At 47.0% G+C, this 19,170-nt stretch overlaps 1 pseudogene; it reads left to right on the top strand.

Moving 5' to 3' along the window:
- LOC139025174 (myosin-11-like) overlaps window positions 1-19,170 on the top strand; it is a 43,671-nt pseudogene that overhangs the window by 19,933 nt on the left and 4,568 nt on the right.

Below are 19,170 nucleotides of genomic sequence, written 5' to 3'. Positions count from 1 at the left end.
CCTTAAGCCTCAAATACACTGGATTAGGAATGCTGTTTTACTTGATCTGCCTTCAGTGTACATGGATCTTTCCAGGTTATCAGACTTTTCTTTGGACCCCCTGGTCTGGTAGTGGGTCAGTCTGACCCTTTAGTTTCCTTTCATCATGGTATGAAGCAGTAGGGTAGGGCTAATCATTTGTTAGAGGCACACAGGAAGAGGTTGGATGGCATTACATTACTTTGGACAATGACAAAAACATTGTGCTCGGGAGTTGATGTTGTTACTTCGCTCAGTCACTCACGTGGTTCACGGTTTAATTCAAGTGAGTTATTGGACTGTGAACAACCTGTCAGTTCTGTTTTCCCTCTCTCTCTCGCCCTCTATCTCAAACTCTTTCTTTCACTCTCTCCCTCTGCCCCCCCCCTCTCTCTCTTTCTGTCCCCCCCCACCCTCTCTCTCTCTCTCTCTAACCTGTGTCTCCTGCTCTCCAGTGGGGAGTCTGGTGCGGGTAAGACAGAGAACACCAAGAAGGTCATCCAGTATCTGGCTCTAGTGGCCTCTTCTCACAAAGGCAAGAAGGACACCAGTGCTGTAAGTATACTGCAAACTACAAAGTTTTTTTGTATCGTTTTTGCCATTGTGCCGTCAATGACAAGTGGCTATTGTGTGTCAAAAGTGGGGACCTCCCCAAGCCGGTTTCTATGCTCTAAGGGAGACTTGGCCAATGTGTGAGGAAACTGCCCCGTTGAATGATAATTCTGTACCGCAATTTCCTCCAAATAGACACAGCCAGGATCATTTGTCCACGTGAGTAAAAAAGGGAATGACCCAAGTGTGTTTTGCGTGTAGTGGTGTATGCGTGTTTTCTCCTAGAATTAAGGATTGCATGCGAGAGTGGCTCACTGACAGGTTTTTTGTAGTAAAAAATATATTTCTGACAAGATCCCCCTCCTATCAAGTTCCCCATCTCCTTTGTTGTTGAGCTCAAAATAATACATTTAAAATGTACTATAACATGAGCAATATCATCCCATATCCCCATTGTGTAACAGTGTGCTCATAACTTCCTGATATTACCAGTTATGGACCTCACAACTAAAAACTGCATGATAGTGATTTTTTAATTAACATGCAGCCCTCTCATCCAAATGCAAAATGGTAGATAATGTCAGATGATTTACTTTATATTCCCCCTGAGTTTGGTTGTTATTGTTATGTCRTCCATGGTTTTCCAAAAACACTCTTTCACTGCTTGGGGTTGGAGCCCGGCATTGAAACGGTTAACCACCACCACAGATCAACAGAGCACAGTGTGAGCATGTCCATCTACCTTTTCCTGTCTATCAAACGACATCATATCCTGTCACCGAACCCCCCCTTACCTCATCCCCTAATCCTAACATCCACCACCCGCCATTTTGTCCTGTGGGCGTTGTGGCGGCGTCTTGCTCCTCCGTAGCGTTACACAGTAGTTGTTCTACCACTTTTGATGATTTGCACCAGTGTGGAGTTTTTCAGACACCATGTGACCTACACGTGACCKTGTGATCTCTGACCTTTGACCTTTTCATCACAACAGCCAGCTCTCTCTCTCTCTTCGCCCCTGATTTTTTTTTAAACTTGCATTTCCGGACGGCTCCTTACTGTCAGAATCATGCCTGAGTGAGATTCAAATAGTTGCRGGGTACGKGGAGGGGGGGAGTAATAGTCATCATTGTACAGCAATGAAGGGATTAACGTCCAGGTCAAGGGTCAAAAGATGTGTTTTTCTTTGCCATTACCCCTCAAGACCTTCAGGAGATGCAGTGAAGCCCAATCATAATTTCATTGTCCAGCCTTCTCTACTACCCACTGGGCACACACTGGTTGAATCAACGCTGTTTCCACGTCATTTCAATTGAATTACATTGAACCAAYGTGGAATAGACGTTGAATTGACGTYTGTGCCCAGTGGGTACTTAGTATGAAGCAATGTATTGGCCATGCATTCTAAGTAGTATTGCTAGTGTGGAGATTAGAATGTAATTCATCTTTCAGAAGCCTACCACCAGCAGTGAACTTAATACGCCTGCTTTAGAACTAGAATGTGTCCCTCTCTTCTCCTTCCTCCTCTCCTCCTTTATCTCTCCATTTCAACAGCCTATTAATGACTGATCCTCCTGTCATCTGTCATTTCCCTCGCTGTTCTTTCTCTTCTTTTCTGTCTCTTTTCTCTTCTCTGTCTCTTAGTGGGCGTTTCTGCAAGCGAGCTGAAATGTAAAGTATCTGGTTGCTACTCTCTTTTCACTCAAGTACCAGTAACTCATTCTGTTTTAACATCCATTAACTTGGGTGAGGTTTATCTTTATCTTACTGGGAATTTGTCTACAAGAAMATGTGGCTGATGTGTTATCATCAAATAGTTTTCTCATAGATCTAGATCTGAAAGGCATGTGACAGACACCTCTGAACTCCAGTTAAATCGTTTACCTCATTTACATTCATTTACCCTGTGGTTTTGCACAACATTGTCCTGGTTTCAACTCTCCAGTCTAAAAACACCAAGGTGTAAGGACCACAACAAGCTAACAAGCTATCATTCTCGGCTAGTCAAGATGGGAGAGGTTAAACCATCCACTGCTCCCCCCTCCTCCCTAAGCCAGAGGAGCATTGTTAAGTATGTGTGTGTTTGTGTACACGTGCACATTTCCGTGTGTGTGTTTGACAGYGGTATGCCTGCCTCTGACCCAGCCAGTAAMCTAACGCAGGCCCTTTGATCAAACTGCATATTATCAGATCTGTACAAAGCCTAGAGAGATGCAAAATATTTGATTTCTAGGAAGCACCTTTCTATAGAAATAACAATCCTGTCATCTCTGCGGACCTGGAACACACCCACTGCCTACCTACTAGCACATACTCATATCGCCACCCTCTGCTCTGGCCCCTCTCCAGACCAGCAACACTCTGAATCTACCACCTCCAGCCACTCCCTCTTCACATCCTTCCCCTGGCCCAGCCAGCAAACACTCTAGTGGGCCTCATTTGAACAATCAGGCCCTGGTTGTCTGTTTGAGGCAGATTAGTAGTGAAATAAGTCATGTTGGTAGGACATGTGTCCTCAGTGCATAGGGACTAATAGGGGATTAGATGTTCTGGAGTAGTAGGTSCTGTSCSRTCAGTTATAATGCTATTAAGCCCAGTCACGGTGTAGGAGTCGAAACTGTTGAAAACAACTGGGTTTGTTGTTTAGGATCTATTTCTTTCTATCTTAAGAAAATGTTCTTTTTTCATTGACTTTCATAGGGCTTGTGCTGCTGTTCCAGGCTTTATTTGACTATTCTATTCACAAATGAATGTCCCAGATTTAGTTTAATGTTTGTCATGACGTTTGTATGTCCAGGGGAGCTGGAAAAGCAGCTTCTGCAGGCTAACCCCATCCTGGAGGCTTCGGAACGCAAAGACCATCAAAAATGACAACTCTTCACGATTTGTGAGTTCACTTTTCGCAGACGCGTAGGCCTAAAGTATTGAGTGGGTCCAGAGTAGTGCCACTTTTCATTCATATTCATGAATTCAAACTCTTGATTCGTGTAATTTGCATAGTGACCCATACTTTGTTGTGTTATTTAACATTCATCTGAAGTTGATGTATACTGTACGTCATTGTGTACATATCGACTACTGTAATCCTGGTGTACTGTTCCCTTTAGGGTAATTCATCCGCATCAACTTTGACGTGACTGGCTAATCGTCGGAGCCAACATTGAACTGTAATCCTTACACAGTGTTACATCCTGTAACTCTAAACTGGGGGACCCAGGTTCAGAAAAGCTGTTTTTTTGTGTTCACTACCCTGGAAAAACGGCTACAAAAGCTCCCGTGACTTCTGTGTTTGAACAGTAAACATGACCCCAGACCCAAACCTGCGGTATGGACTGTTGACACTTCCTTGTTAGGAGTGTCATGGGTTCTCCTGTGACGACGGTAAACACTGGGAGGTCGTTGGCATCTGCACAATGACAGAGTCTAAAAAGTGCTGTCACTCAATAACTCTTAATTCGTCCATGGAATGGAATGATGAGATAAGAAATGTTAGGTTGGAATTGTGTATTTGGGGTCATGAATGTTTTGGCGCAGAGCCCTATTTGTAAAGGTTCATACATACTGTAGTTACAAGTTGCTGAACTGTCCATGTTATCACATACAGGTTGCAAGAACGTATCAGAATTGAGACAATGAAGCTCCAGTGTCATCTAATATAATGTATAGTTCACCGTGTATGTTCACTGTAAGATGACAAAGTAGACGAGCTCGTTTGTAAATACGTTTCTTTGGACTGTTTCCTTCTCGGCATAAACTTGAAACTCCATCCAGAATTAGAATGTATTTCCTTAACGGCTGTTCTCAGACCTGCTGGAGAAAGTCTCGTTGTATCAGAACGGCACGACGAGAGAGCCTTCCACATCTTCTACTACATGGTGGCTGGTGTCAAGGACAAGCTACGTGGTAAGATCTGGGTGTTGTTCCCTATTCCCTAGGTAGTGCATTACATTTGACCAGGGTACATAGGCTATTGGTCAAAAGTAGTGCACTCTGTAGGAATTGGGTGCCATTTTAGATTTAGATCAGGGTCCTGATCAACCTGATGATTGTCATGGTGGAGGAGAGTAGGCGATTTAATCTTTACTGCAGGACAGGCAGTTGTGAGAGTCCCACTTTTCATCTCATTGACCGCAGACAACCAGAAGCAGAATCATTCGTACACAATCAATATAGATTATTTCTTGATAATACAGAGCTGAATTTCTAGAACTCTCCACTCCATCAATTGAAAACCCTCAACCGTTGTTCTTCCAGATGTGCTCCTGTACGTGATTGAACGTAGAGCTAGAATTTCTAGAACTGCCCTAATGAACACACTGAACTCATGTCATTCCAGAGGAGCTTCTGCTGGAGAACTTCAGCGCCTACCGTTTCCTGTTGCGGCGCCATGTCTCGATCTCGGGCCAGCAGGACACGAAAGTATACGAGGAGACCATGGAGGCCATGAACATCATGGGTATCACTGAGGAAGAGAGGACAGGTACTGTATCAATCAATACATTAATCCATTTTATCAAATGAACAAATCACCACAAAAAGCCCACATGTGGCCATGAACATCATGGCGTCACCGAGAACAAGAAGATGGTATTATCAATCAATCAACCTTATTATTATTGAATCAACTAATAAATGAATTGATACATCAATACATTATTCAATCACCTTAACAAGTCCTGCATGAGACCATGCATAGCATGGGCCTCACTGAGGATGAGGGGATATGTTAGCAGGGCCATGCTATTCAATCACAACAACACTCTTCATACTACGGCGGTTACACCATACTGATATTATTATATGATATACTTTCAGGAATAACCAGGCTATGACTTGGGTCTAGGGTTTTTTCTTCAAGATCACATGGTCAGGATAACCCGGTGGCCCTACATCAGCACGTCAAATACATTAGACACAGTAAACTAGTTGTGCAGATCTTAGATCGCTAATGGTGACTGACTAGCTAGGCTGACAAGCATAGAATATGGCAGGTCATGGCTGCATTTGATTTGTCCCTGTACTTCCTGAATTGACTGTACTCTCTGTGCTGTCTGTGTCCTCTAGGCATCCTGAAGGTGTGCTCCACGGTCCTGCAGTTGGGAAACATAGAGTTCAAGAGGAGAGGACACAGAGCAGGCCACCATGCCTGACAACACAGGTTAGGGAGGACATGAGATGCAGATAGTGCACAAGTTATGATATATTATGTTGTTATTTGACATGGATTATATGCCACTTATATTAAATGAGTACACGCTGTATGTTATAATGTGTAGGACAATATCACATCTACTTTCTTTCTGGGTCTTTGTTTCTTACCTCTCCAGCGCTCAAGGTGTGCCACCTAGGGCATCAACGTGGTAGACTTCACCAGAGCCATCCTCACGCCTCGCATCAAAGTGGGCAGAGAGGTGGTGCAGAAGGCCCAGACCAAAGAGCAGGTACATGTTGCTTTGGCAGGCTGAAATTCAGACAGTCCTGCTTGCCTGTTTCCCAGACTCAGATTTTATCGCCTGGACAAAAAACATATTCAAAGAGAATCTCCACTGTTTTTGGTCAGGAATAGGCCATACTGCTGGGCTGAATTTGAGACGTTTAAACTATGTTTAGTTTTCAGTCATCCATATTTTATTCTGTTTCCTCCAGGCTGACTTTGCCATCGAGGCCTTGCCAAGGCTATGTACGAGCGTCTGTTCCGCTGGCTGCTAGCTAGGGTCAACAAGGCCTGGACAAAACCAAACGCCAGGGAGCATCCTTCTTGGCATCCTCGACATCGCTGGCTTGAGATCTTTGAGGTGAGTGAGGGAGTCATATGATTGCATGGAAGGATTCATAGGGATGTATGTACGATATCTTGGATAAGACTTGGGCCACATGCTACGTCAAAGCTGAGCTATTAAGTTGTATTAAGATAGGAAAAAGACTTGGGGCCTAGCACACAACCCTGCGCACACCAAACTGTCTTTAGTGAAAACTCAAATTCTTCTTCTCTCCCTTCTCTTGCAGGATAACTCCTTTGAGCAGCTGTGCATCAACTACAAACGAGAGGCTGCAGCAGCTGTTCAACCACACCATTTTCGCCTGGAGCAAGAGGAGTACCAGAGGGAGGGAATTGAATGGAGCTTCATCGACTTCGGCCTGGACCTGCAGCCCTGCATTGAGCTATTGAGAGGCCGGTGAGTGGGAAGACTGTAAAACACTCTTTAGGTGTAAAATGTATGCATTCAAGACATTAAATAGATACAGATTAAGACTAGTCATTGACTAAATAACATTCTCGGGTAGATTCTACATTGAAAGAGCTTTTTAGTTCAGTGCTAGGCTTAATCTGTGTCCTGGAAACCTTTCCTAGATATATTAAGGAACCAGGAAAATATTTATTTGAGTTATGTTTTCTCCACAGAACAATCCTCCTGGTATTCTGGCCCTGTTGGATGAGGAGTGCTGGTTCCCCAAAGCCACAGACATCTCCTTCGTGGAGAAACTSATGAACACCCAGGCCAGCCACATCAAGTTCAGCAAACCCAAACAGCTGAAGAGCAAGACAGAGTTCTCTGTGCACCACTATGCTGGAAAGGTGTGTATCTATCATTTTTGTGGTGCTGTGTGGTTCAGTAAGAGGGACAAGGTTGTGAGTTCATTTCCCACGGGGATCACATACAAATACAAGACATGTGTGGTGTTTTGCCTGTAGGTGGACTACAATGCTGATAATTGGTTGACAAAGAACATGGACCCTCTCAACGACAACGTCATAGCACTGCTTAACAGCTCGTCCAACACGTTTATCCAGGATCTCTGGAAAGATGGTAAGTCCCCCTGGACTCCAGTTAGTAGTTGCCTTTTTAGCATCGAGATGGAGTCTCAAGATGGATACATATACCCTTTCATTTTGTGTGACTAGCTCTGATTGAAATATTGCCYCCTAAGCGTGGTAACCAGATCTATTCCATGATTAGCCAACTGGTGTCATGTTCGGCATACAGGCTGCCCGTGTCCTAACCCAAATCCYAAAACAAACCCCCTCTCTGTCATAATGTACCTCAGCGGACCGCGTGGTGGGCCTGGAGACCATGGCCAAGATGTCCGACAGCTCCATGCCCAGCGGCTCCAAGACCAAGAAGGGCATGTTCCGGACCGTGGGTCAGCTCTACAAGGAGTCCCTGGCCAAGCTCATGACCACGCTGCACAACACCCAGCCCAACTTCGTCAGATGTATCATCCCTAACCACGAGAAGAGGGTAGGCACTAGGCATAGACATTATTCACAATGTGGCCACTGTTCAATAGAACGTTCAGCTGTGAATAATGTCTATTAGGCTGCAAGTCGAGGGTGGTTCCCTTAACCCTGTTGCCAGTGTCTAAGTGGAGTGAAGAAATCCACTTGATTCAATTTTAATTCTATTTGATTCAATTCCAGCCTACCTCAGTCCACCACTATTGTTCCYCTTGTAGGGCCATTCCTTTTGAAGTGTACTTGTTTGTTGATGCAGAGGAGAGGTGCAAGCAACTCCCTCTATAAAATGGGAAAAAAKACCATATTAGATTTGCGGCAAGACGCCCTGTTTGTCTGATAAAGGCAATTTAGGACATTTGAATGGAATTAAGTGTTTCCTCCCCCAGTTGTGAAGGAGTGTAAAGTATTTTCTTCTCCAACTGCTTTTTTTACTTTTTCACTTTCAACCTTAACCTTTTTAGAACAAATCTAAAGAATAACTTTGTACTTATTTCTATTCGTAAGGTAAGGAGCCGTAAATAATCTCGCCTTTACTTTAGTGTTTGCTATGCTTGGGTATCTGTAACAAATTGATGATGTTTGTATACAATATGTAATCATTTCATTGATCCTATTCCTGACCCGTTGTCCTCAGGCGGGAAACTGGACGCCAACCTGGTCTTGGATCAGCTGAAGTGCAACGGTGTGTTGGAGGGCATCCGTATCTGCCGGCAAGGATTCCCAACCGAATCCTCTTCCAGGAGTTCCGTCAGCGTGGAGTATACTTGAATGGAAGAATCTGTTGCCTTAGCCTGGTTAAACCAGCCTGGACACTGTCGCTCACCATGGTTTCACCGTTCAGTCTGGTTTAACCAGGCTATACTATTGCCTGCTATCCAGTGCATTCAACATTGGCATGTATCAAACATAGCTGTGGTAAACATTTCTCTTAAATCAGACTTTGTCTCTGTCTCAATATTTTCACTCTACAGTTACGAGATCCTGGCGCTAGTGCTATTCCCAAGGGGTTCATGGATGGCAAACAGGCGTGTGGTCTCATGGTAAGAAAGTGGAGCCATTTCCAAATCCTAGCATCAGGACTTTTATCATATCAAGTCTATAAAAACAGCCTTACATATTCTCTTCTCTGGAATTCTACCAAGACGAGACACCAAGTACCAAGATAGAAACCAAGTGTACAACTGCACTACCAAGCTCAATTCCCCTTTCTCACATTCTTTCCTGTCCCATTTCCTGGTTCTGTAGATTAAGCACCTGGATCTGGACCCCAACTTGTACCGGATTGGTCAGAGTAAGATCTTCTTCCGTACCGGCGTGTTGGCCCAGCTCGAGGAGAGAGAGATCTGAAGATTACGGTGGTCATTATCGCCTTCCAGTCCCAGGCTAGAGTTTCCTGGCCAGAAAGTGAGCAATGGCCTCAGTGTTGACAATGCTTTAATACAATAAAGCCCTCAGTCTATATATCAATTCTACCAGCTAACAACATTTTGTCCTGGGAACGTCCGCTAAATGTTAGCGAAGTCCAGGACGTCGCATTATGTTCCCAGGACAGACGTTTGTTCTATTTTTTGATTCTGGTTCCGAAAGTGCCACTATGTATGCTGTTATTAGCACTGTCCACAATTGAAACTGAATCAGTGAAAAATGGCTTTTATGAGCCAATAAATGCTCCATTACAGCGTCAATGTTGGTTCCGCTCCTGTGTTCTAACAGGGCCTTTGCTAAGAGACAGCAGCAACTGATGGCCATGAAGGTGATTCAGAGGAACTGTGCTGCCTACCTCAAACTCAGGAACTGCAGTGGTGGAGACTCTTCACCAAGGTAGAGTTTCAACAACATGAATATTCAACACATTCCATTAATTGATGTCTGTCCTACTTACCAAGATATCAGATATAGACTTTGGTGGCGGATGCAGTGTGACCATGTCATCCTGACCTGCAGGTCAAGCCTCTGTTGCAAGTGACCCGCCAGGAGGAGGAGATGGGCCTGAAGGACGACGAGCTGCAGAAGGCCAAGGAGTCTGCTGTGAAGTACGAATCAGAGCTGAAGGAGATCACCCTGAAACAAACAACAGTATGTATAGGGAACCATTCGCCAGGATCACACTATGTGCTTTCCACAATCTTTGTAGGGATTATGTTGCCATTTTTCAGATATTCGTTTGAATTAAATTACTATTGTAGACCTTTTCACCACTTTCATTGCCTAAAAAATGGCATTTACATAAGTGTTATGAAAATAAAACATTAAAACTTGAAAGTTTGGTGTATCACAGGGTTGTGTGCTGGCCCCCTACACTTTTCTTCTATTCAGCTCTTGCTTTTTCTCTGGCTCCTCCTCTATCCAGATTATGGAGGAGAGGAACGCACTGCAGGAGCAGCTGCAGGCTGAGACCGAGCTGTATGCAGAGGCGGAAGAGATGAGGGTGCGTCTGGCGCTAAGAAGCAGGAGCTGGAGGAGATCCTCCATGAAATGGAGGCCAGATTGGAAGAGGAGGAGGACCGCGCTCAGGCCCTGCAGGTGGACAAGAAAAAGATGCAGCAACAGATGCAGGTTTGCTTTTCCTTTCCTTCTATGTCTTCACCTTGACTTTGTATTTGGAGTTTTAGTTCGGGGTGTGTTGCTTAGGCTTGTCCCAGTCATGTTAAGTCACGGCGGTAGGTTAGAGGGTTGCTGGTTTGAATCCTAAGTCTGGCAGTTGTTTTGTTCATTTTTAGGACCTGGAGGAGCATCTGGAGGAGGAGGAGGATGCCCGTCAGAAGCTGCAGCTGGAGAAGGTAGCATGTGAAGGCAAGATCAAGAAGTTAGAGGACGATGTCTTGGTGATGGAGGACCACAACACCAAACTGTTAAAGGTCAGTTATAGGACCACGTCTCAGCGTCATATGAGACATATTGTCAAGGCTATGGGCCATTTAAAGGAACATTTTAGTGTTTCGTCTATCAAGAGAGACTAGTGTGTCAGTTACCAAATGTCTCAAGCATCGTAAAAGCAGCATTGCCAAGTCTCTGGGCCCATGGGTCCAATGAAGATTTGATAATGACAGTTGATCCTGTTTTCCATTTGTCCACTCAATCGGCATTTGATGAAAGCAGGGTTATGACATTTAGGATTTACACTGTCTGTTTACCCTGTTTTAGGAGAGGAACTAATGGAAGAGAGGCTAGCAGATTTCAGCTCCAACCTGGCAGAGGAGGAAGAGAAGTCAAAACCTGACCAAGCTCAAGAACAAACACGAGTCGATGATCTCTGAACTTGAGGTTTGTATCAATCTTTCACCCCATCCAGACATCAAATAAACCACTCTCCATGAGGTACCACACCTATTCAGTTATCAAGCAACAATGCACATCTTGTCCGTACAAATAGTGGCTTTGGGGGTTTTCCTGACCATGTGACCTGACCAGGAAAAACTCCTAGCCATATCCATACAGGAGCATCCTATATCGTAACCAATCTGTGTTGTCCTGAAGTTTGTCAGAAGCTATTCAGTCACTACACACATCTTCATCCACAGAGTAACCTTCCATATATTTCTTATCTTTTGTCCTCTAGTCCGTCTGAAGAAGGAGGAGAAGGGTCGGCAGGAGCTGGACAAAGCAAAGCGTAAGCTGGAGGCGGAGTCTAACGACCTCCAGGAGCAGATAGCCGACCTGCTGGCCCAGATCGCTGAGCTCAAAGCCCAGCTGGCTAAGAAAGGAGGAGGAGCTACAGGCTGCTCTGGCCAGGTGGGCACCAAACACTGAATTTTGACATTTATTTTTTGTAATTGTGCCACTTTTCATTATTCTTTCCTTTTGAGCCCCCTTCAGTTGTTTTATAGATCCTCACATGATACTGTGAAAAGTCCACATTACACTTGTATATGACCTCTAAAACACAGCACCAAATGTAACAGTGCCATCTATTGATATTAGCTCAGCTCAGAATACGCCTTCTTTTATTAGTGATATGTCTTATTATCTTGAAATCATCCACAACAAACGTATTCACAATGTATAACAAACATATAAACAATGTTCACCTTTTCCCCCTAGGCTAGAGGACGAGAGATGGCCCAGAAGAACAATGCCCTAAAGAAGATCCGGGAGCTAGAGGGCCACATCTCAGACCTTCAGGAGGACCTGGACTCAGAGCGCCAGGCCAGAGACAAGACTGAGAAGGCCAGGAGGGACCTGGGAGAGGAGCTGGAGGCCCTCAAGTCTGAGCTGGAGGATACACTTGACAGCACCGCTACCCAGCAGGAGCTCCGGTGAGTACAAATACTAGGCAGTGGCTCTGTTCCAATATCCACACTGGCATACCACTTAATATGAAGCAATATATTCTTAGTGAAGGCTAGTATGGACATTGGAACGTAGCCATTTGGTCATTTGTCTGTATATTCATACAGTCTAGGGTAGTACTTGGTCTATTCAATCACTCATGCAATTCATCATCTGTCCATACATTCTTTCATCCATCCACCCACTCACCCACCCATTCATCCTCTCATCTCTGCAGGCGAAGAGAGAACAGGAGGGACCCTGTTGAAGAAGGCCATGGACGACGAGGGTCAGACCCACGAGGCCCAGGTGCAGGAGATGAGACAGAAACACACCCAGGCTGTAGAGGAGCTCACAGAGCAGCTGGAGCAGTCCAAACGGGTAAGGAAATGTAGCTACACTACTAGGCCTGTTCAAGTGCCCAAAGTTCTGTATCTGATTGTATAGCATCATCACTGGCCAGATTTGACGTGACTCTAACTGACTACATTCTGAAGCATATGATAACTTCATGTGTGCATCTTCTACAGAACAGGATACATTTGACCGTTCTATTATGGAAGCTCTATGTATTAGCACTCTGGTTTCAGGATACGGAAAAATCCATATGTATTAGATGCTGTGTGGGCCTACCTACATTATATAGTATTTCCATTGACTGGTTGAATCCCCTTCCTCTCTGTGTCCCCCAGGTGAAGTCGAACCTGGACAAGGCCAAGCAGGCCCTGGAGAAGGAGACGTCGGAGCTGACGGTGGAGGTGCGCTCCCTGACCACGGCCAAACAGGACGTGGAGAACAAGAAGAGGAAGGTCGAAGGTCAGCTGAACGAGCTGCAGGCACGCTTCACCGACAGCGAGAAGCAGAAGGGCGAGCTGGGAGAGCGCTGCTCCAAGATCACTGTGAGTGACGACGATGAGGGGTCGCACAATGATGACATCATCACACAGAGCCCATATGGCCATAATTCATAAAAAATGTGGACCTGCTGGATCACCCATAGACCCACACAGGGACCCTATTCTTTGTTCTTTGTAGAATGATATTAGTTATGTAGAATGACGCACGATGCAATAGATGAATGGATGAAATAGTCCATAGATATAGAAGACAAGTTTCACTAGCTAGATGAGATACTGACTCATATCCCATCTCTTTCTCTACACAGATTGAACTAGAGAGTGTCACCAACCTCCTGAATGAAGCCGAGGGGAAGAACATCAAGCTGAGCAAAGATGTCTCCACCCTCAGCGCCCAAGTCCAAGACACACAAGTACACACACAATACATCCTGTTTATTCTGTACTGCATATTCATGCAAGCTAACATTTCATTGTAAGTATATTTTAAGTGAGATATTACCAAAAGGACTCCCCGTAACTGCTCTKTGTTGTTCAATGCTGGTTTATGATATCCTGTATGTAGAACTTGTTGCTCATTGGTTGGCGTTTGATACTGAACTTTGACCTTGTCTCTGCCCTCCTCAGGAGCTGCTGGCTGAGGAGACCCGTCAGAAGCTGCAGTTCTCCACGAAGCTGCGTCAGATGGAGGACGACCGCAACAGTCTGCAGGAACAGCTGGAGGAGGAGGTGGAGGCCAAGAGGAACGTGGAGAGACATGTGTCCACCCTCAACATACAGGTCAGAGTTCACACACAGGGTCAGACACTGGAGTCAAACGGTAAAACCTCATTGAGATGGATACTGCATGTGAAGAGATCCATCTTGTTTCCATTTCAAGTGGACAYTTCCTGTGCGTTATGTTCCCAAAACAAGAGATTGTAGTGGTCATTCGGAGTTAGCGTATTGGGGCAGTCAAATACAGCATCCACTTAAAATGAAGACTAGCTGGAAATGAGGTGGTGTTCTCAGTCAACTAACCTGGTAAAATAACAGTTAAATGAACAAATAATGAAAACATGAAGAAAGTACATTTATTCACTCGTTTACACTATTTTGCTTGTATCACCAGCTGTCAGACTCCAAGAAGAAGCTAGAAGAAATGGCCGGSAACAATGAGCTCCTGGAGGAGAGCAAGAAGCGTCTTCAGAGAGACCTGGAAGCGTCCAACACCCAGTTCGAGGAGAAGGCCTCTGCCTACGACAAGCTGGAGAAGACCAAGAACCGTCTGCAGCAGGAGCTAGAGGACATCCTCATGGACCTGGACAACCAGAGGACCATCGTCTCCAACCTGGAGAAGAAGCAGAAGAATTCGACCAGGTCAGTCAACAACCAACTGCAAAACTGGTCGACATAACATTATAAGGATGGAAATGAGGCAATACCAACCAGTTTTGCCTGCTGGTACAACAGACATATCAAAATGCTGACACTAATCAAAGCAATTGTGATGCATGTTATGTTAAAGATAAACAGGGTGTAGAGAATGTAAATAAGAAGAACATATTTACTTAAACCATGCAACAACAAAAAAAGACTTCTCTTTAACTACTTTCTCTGCCGTGTAAGTGAAATCAAATTTATTTGGACTTGAAAGTCATCTGAACTTACTTTCTCCACTTCACCTTTCTTCCAGATGTTGGCCGAGGAGAAGACCATCTCCAGTAAGTACGCCGATGAGAGGGACCGTGCTGAGGCAGAGGCCAGGGAGAAGGAGACCAAGGCGCTGTCTCTGGCCCGTGCTCTGGAGGAGGCCCAGGACAGCAGGGAGGAGCTGGAGAGAGCCAACAAGTCCCTGAGGACTGAGATGGAAGACCTGGTCAGCTCTAAGACGACGTGGGCAAGAGTGTGAGTGTGGACAATCAACTTCTCTGGAATCTATTTGCCAGATTCCCAGATACCGATCAAGCCTAGTCCTGGACTAAAAGTATCTTTCAATGGAGCCTCTTTCCATGGAGATTGAGCCTGATTTTTAATCCAGGACTAATTTAATCACCTTTTTTTATTTAAATGGCAATATTCTTAAACCACCAATAGGTGGCAGTCATGTCCACAACCTTTTCTCACCCACCCACCCCTCCATCCCATCCGTAGGTCCATGAGTTGGAGAAGGGGAAGCGTGGGCTGGAGGCCCAGGTGGAGGAGATGAAGACCCAGCTGGAGGAGCTGGAGGACGACTGCAGGCTGCAGAGGACGCCAAGCTGCGTCTGGAGGTCAACATGCAGGCCCTGAAGGCCCAGTTCGAAAGGACCTGGTGGGACGTGACGAGATGGGAGAGGAGAAGAAGAGACAGCTCATAAAGCAGGTAGGGAAGAAGAAAAACTGTAAAGAGGAAAAGCCACCATTTTGTTACACAGAAAAGAAGTAGGTTCATGGATTAACTCTCCAGGGTGTTCAAGCCACTCTTGAGCTACACAATACTGACACACATTCACAGCAACAAATGATGTTGCTGAATGAGCTGTGTACTCAGCCTTCGCTTTCTGTATGTGTGCTCCCAGGTGCGTGAGGAGACGGAGCTAGAGGACGAGAGGAAGCAGAGAGCCACGGCGGCAGCAGCCAAGAAGAAGCTGGAGGGAGATATGAAGGACCTGGAGGGACAGATCGAGATGTCCAACAAGGGACGCGACGAGGCCATCAAACAGCTGCGCAAGATCCAGGTAGTGGGAGCGAACGATGATACTGTAACACATTACCTTACAGTGATACTGTTATGTTTATGTAGCAGTATGATAGCCTATTCCTTATTTAGTCATATGTAGTATTCATGGTGTAAAATGAATCCAGCTTGTGTGATGTTTGGCTATGGCTTTTGCATAAACCTGTTAGGTTCTAAATAAAAGAGGAAAAACTAATGGACAACTATGAAAAGCTCTAACCAAGTTTATTTCACCCAATTGGTCAGACAGCTGAAAAGACATATTTACACAAGCACTGGTATTTAAACCTTCCTCATATGCTGAGTCCCCTCCTTACACATCTGGACAGCCAATACATATCTGTTGCTAGAAAGGACTTTAGTGATGCATGTTCTTTCTCACTCATCTGACCTGACCTCTGCCCAAATTCCTCACTCCTCCCCAAGTCACGGCTGTCCTCTTGACTTGTACCAGACTGATGTCATCAATAACATGTTCTGACAGAATGTAAACGTTCTGCATTCCCCTCTCTCCCTCAGTACCATGAACAAGGATATTTCAAGTTTAGAAGTCAGAACCCATCACACCCTATAAAGCCTTATGATGCCTTATAATGTAATTATGTCATTCCATCTCCAGGCCCAGATGAAGGACTTCCAGAGGGAACTGGAAGATGCCCATGCAGCCAGAGAAGAGGTGCTGGGTACGGCCAAGGAGAGCGAGAGGAAGGCCAAGAGTCTGGAGGCTGAGCTCATGCAGATTCAGGAGGTAACGTAGCCTGGCTCACTGTAGATAGCATGGCAAAGTGTGAAATAACACTCTATTTCCATATAGTCCACTACTTTTGACCAGAATGCTATTGTGTGTGTGTGTAGGAGCTGGCTGCTGCTGAGAGGGCACGGAAACAAGCAGAGTCTGAGCGGACGAGCTGGCCGACGAACTAGCCAGCAACACCTCTGGAAAGTAAGTAGAACCTTTACTAAATGAGTGTGATGTTAACAGCATTATAATGCCTCTTGTATTTCACCATTTTCCCACAGTCAAATGAGTGGAATGAATTGGAAACAGTGAATTGAACGCAGCATTAGATGGTGGTGTAGTGGATCATTGTGCGACTGAACATTGTGGTGGTGTAGTGGAACATTGCGACTGAAACATTGTGTGGTAGTGGAACATTGCGACTGAAACATTGTGGTGTATGGAACATTGTGTGCTGAAACATTGTGTGTGGTGTAGTGGAACATTGCGACTAAACATGTGTGGTATGAACATTGTGTGACTGAAACATTGTTGGTAGTGGAACATTGTGTGACGAACATTGTTGTGGTAGTGGAACATTGTGTGACTGGAACATGTGTGACTGAAACTGTTGGGTGTGGGAACTTGTGACTGAAACATGTGGTGTGTAGTGGACATTGTGGTGGTGGTGTAGCGGAACATTGTGTGACTGACTGACTTTCCTGGTGCTGTTTCCAGGTCAGCCCTGTCTGATGAAAAGCGTCGTTTGGAGGCTAAGATCTCCCAGCTGGAGGAGGAGCTGGAGGAAAGAGCAGTAACATGGAGATCCTCAACGACAGATTGAGGAGAGCACTCAACAGGTTAGACTGGCAGGACCCCTCCTCCTAACGACCTGAAACACACTGTGACCACACCTTAAACACATTAGACCAGGGCTGTCCAACCCTCTTCCTGGAGCTCTACCATCCTGTCGGTTTCAGTCCAACCCTAATATAACACACCTGATTATACTAATTAGCTGCTCAACAAGACCTTAAATAGCTGAATCAGAAATGCTAAATTAGGGTTGAACTGAAAAACCTACAGGACAGTAGATCTTTCCTTCCAGTTCTCTGCTGCCAATGACTGGAACGAATTGCATAAATCGCTGAAGTTGGAGACTTATATCTCCCTCACTAACTTTAAACATCAGCTATCTGAGCAGCTTACCGATCGCTGCAGCTGTACACAGCCCATCTGTAAATAGCCCATCCAATCTACCTACCTCATCCCCATATTCTTTGTATTTACTTTTTTGCTCTTTTGCACACCAGTATTTCTACTTGCACATCATCATCATCTGCACATCTATCACTCCAGTGTTAATTTGCTAAATTGTAATTACTTCGCTACTATGGCCTATTTATTGCCTTACTACCTCACGCCATTTGCACACACTGTATAAAGACTTTTTTCTATTGTGTTATTGACAGTACATTTGTTTATTCCATGTGGAACTCTGTTGTTTTTGTCTCGCACTGCTTGCTTTATCTTGGCCAGGTCGCAGTTGTAAATGAGAACTTGTTCTCAACTGGCCTACCTGGTTAAATAAAGGTGAAATTAAGGAAATCTCCAGGAAGAGGGTTGGGCAGCCCTGCACTAGAACCACAACTTGACCTTTAATCAACCATGCTTTGAACCCTCATTGACCACCTCTAGACGCACATTGACCACCTCTTGGACGTACATAGACCACCTCTTAGACACACATTTACCACCTCTTGGCTGTACATTGACCATACCTTTAACCCTCAGTGACCAAGTTTTGAACTCACAGCGTCAGTGACCACATATTGACCACTCTTCACACTCAGGTGGACCAGCTGAACAATGAGCTGCAGACCGAGCGCACCACCTCCCAGAAGAACGAGAGCGCCCGGCAGCAGATGGAGAGACAGAACAAGGACCTAAAGGCCAAGCTGCAGGAGATGGAGAACCAGGTCAGAGATAGTAGATTTACGTAGATGTGACTACCTAGGTTTCTCCCCGTTGAGAAAATATTTAGTGTCCCTACTTTCCGGTCTATCTTAGTGGGCATGTAGTGTACCGTTAAATTGTGGCTATGGTTCTCTATCATCTCTGACAGGTCAAGTCCAAGTTCAAGTCATCCATCACTGCCCTGGAGGCCAAGGTGGGGGGGGGGGGGGGGGGGGGGGGGGGAGGGGGGGGGGGGGGGGGGGGGGGGGGGGGGGGGGGGGGGGGGGGGGGGGTGGGGGGGGGGGGGGGGGGGGGGGGGGGGGGGGGGGGGGGGGGGGGGGGGGGGGGGGGGGGGGGGGGGGGGGGGGGGGGGGGGGGGGGGGGGGGGGGGGGGGGGGGGGGGGGGGGGGGGGGGGGGGGGGGGGGGGGGGGGGGGGGGGGGGGGGGGGGGGGGGAGGGGGGGGGGGGGGGGGGGGGGGGGGGGGGGGGGGGGGGGGGGGGGGGGGGGGGGGGGGGGGGGGGGGGGGGGGGGGGGGGGGGGGGGGGGGGGGGGGGGGGGGGGGGGGGGGGGGGGGGGGGGGGGGGGGGGGGGGGGGGGGGGGGGGGGGGGGGGGGGGGGGGGGGGGGGGGGGGGGGGGGGGGGGGGGGGGGGGGGGGGGGGGGGGGGGGGGGGGGGGGGGGGGGGGGGGGGGGGGGGGGGGGGGGGGGGGGGGGGGGGGGGGGGGGGGGGGGGGGGGGGGGGGGGGGGGGGGGGGGGGGGGGGGGGGGGGGGGGGGGGGGGCGGGGGGGGGGGGCGGGGGGGGGGGGGGGGGGGGGGTGGGGGGGGGGGGGGGGGGGGGGGGGGGGGGGGGGGGGGGGGGGGGGGGGG

The sequence above is a fragment of the Salvelinus sp. IW2-2015 genome, unplaced genomic scaffold, assembly GCF_002910315.2.
Source record: "Salvelinus sp. IW2-2015 unplaced genomic scaffold, ASM291031v2 Un_scaffold2333, whole genome shotgun sequence".
Classification (NCBI taxonomy): domain Eukaryota; kingdom Metazoa; phylum Chordata; class Actinopteri; order Salmoniformes; family Salmonidae; genus Salvelinus; species Salvelinus sp. IW2-2015.
This window is presented reverse-complemented; position numbering and strand designations above follow the sequence as displayed.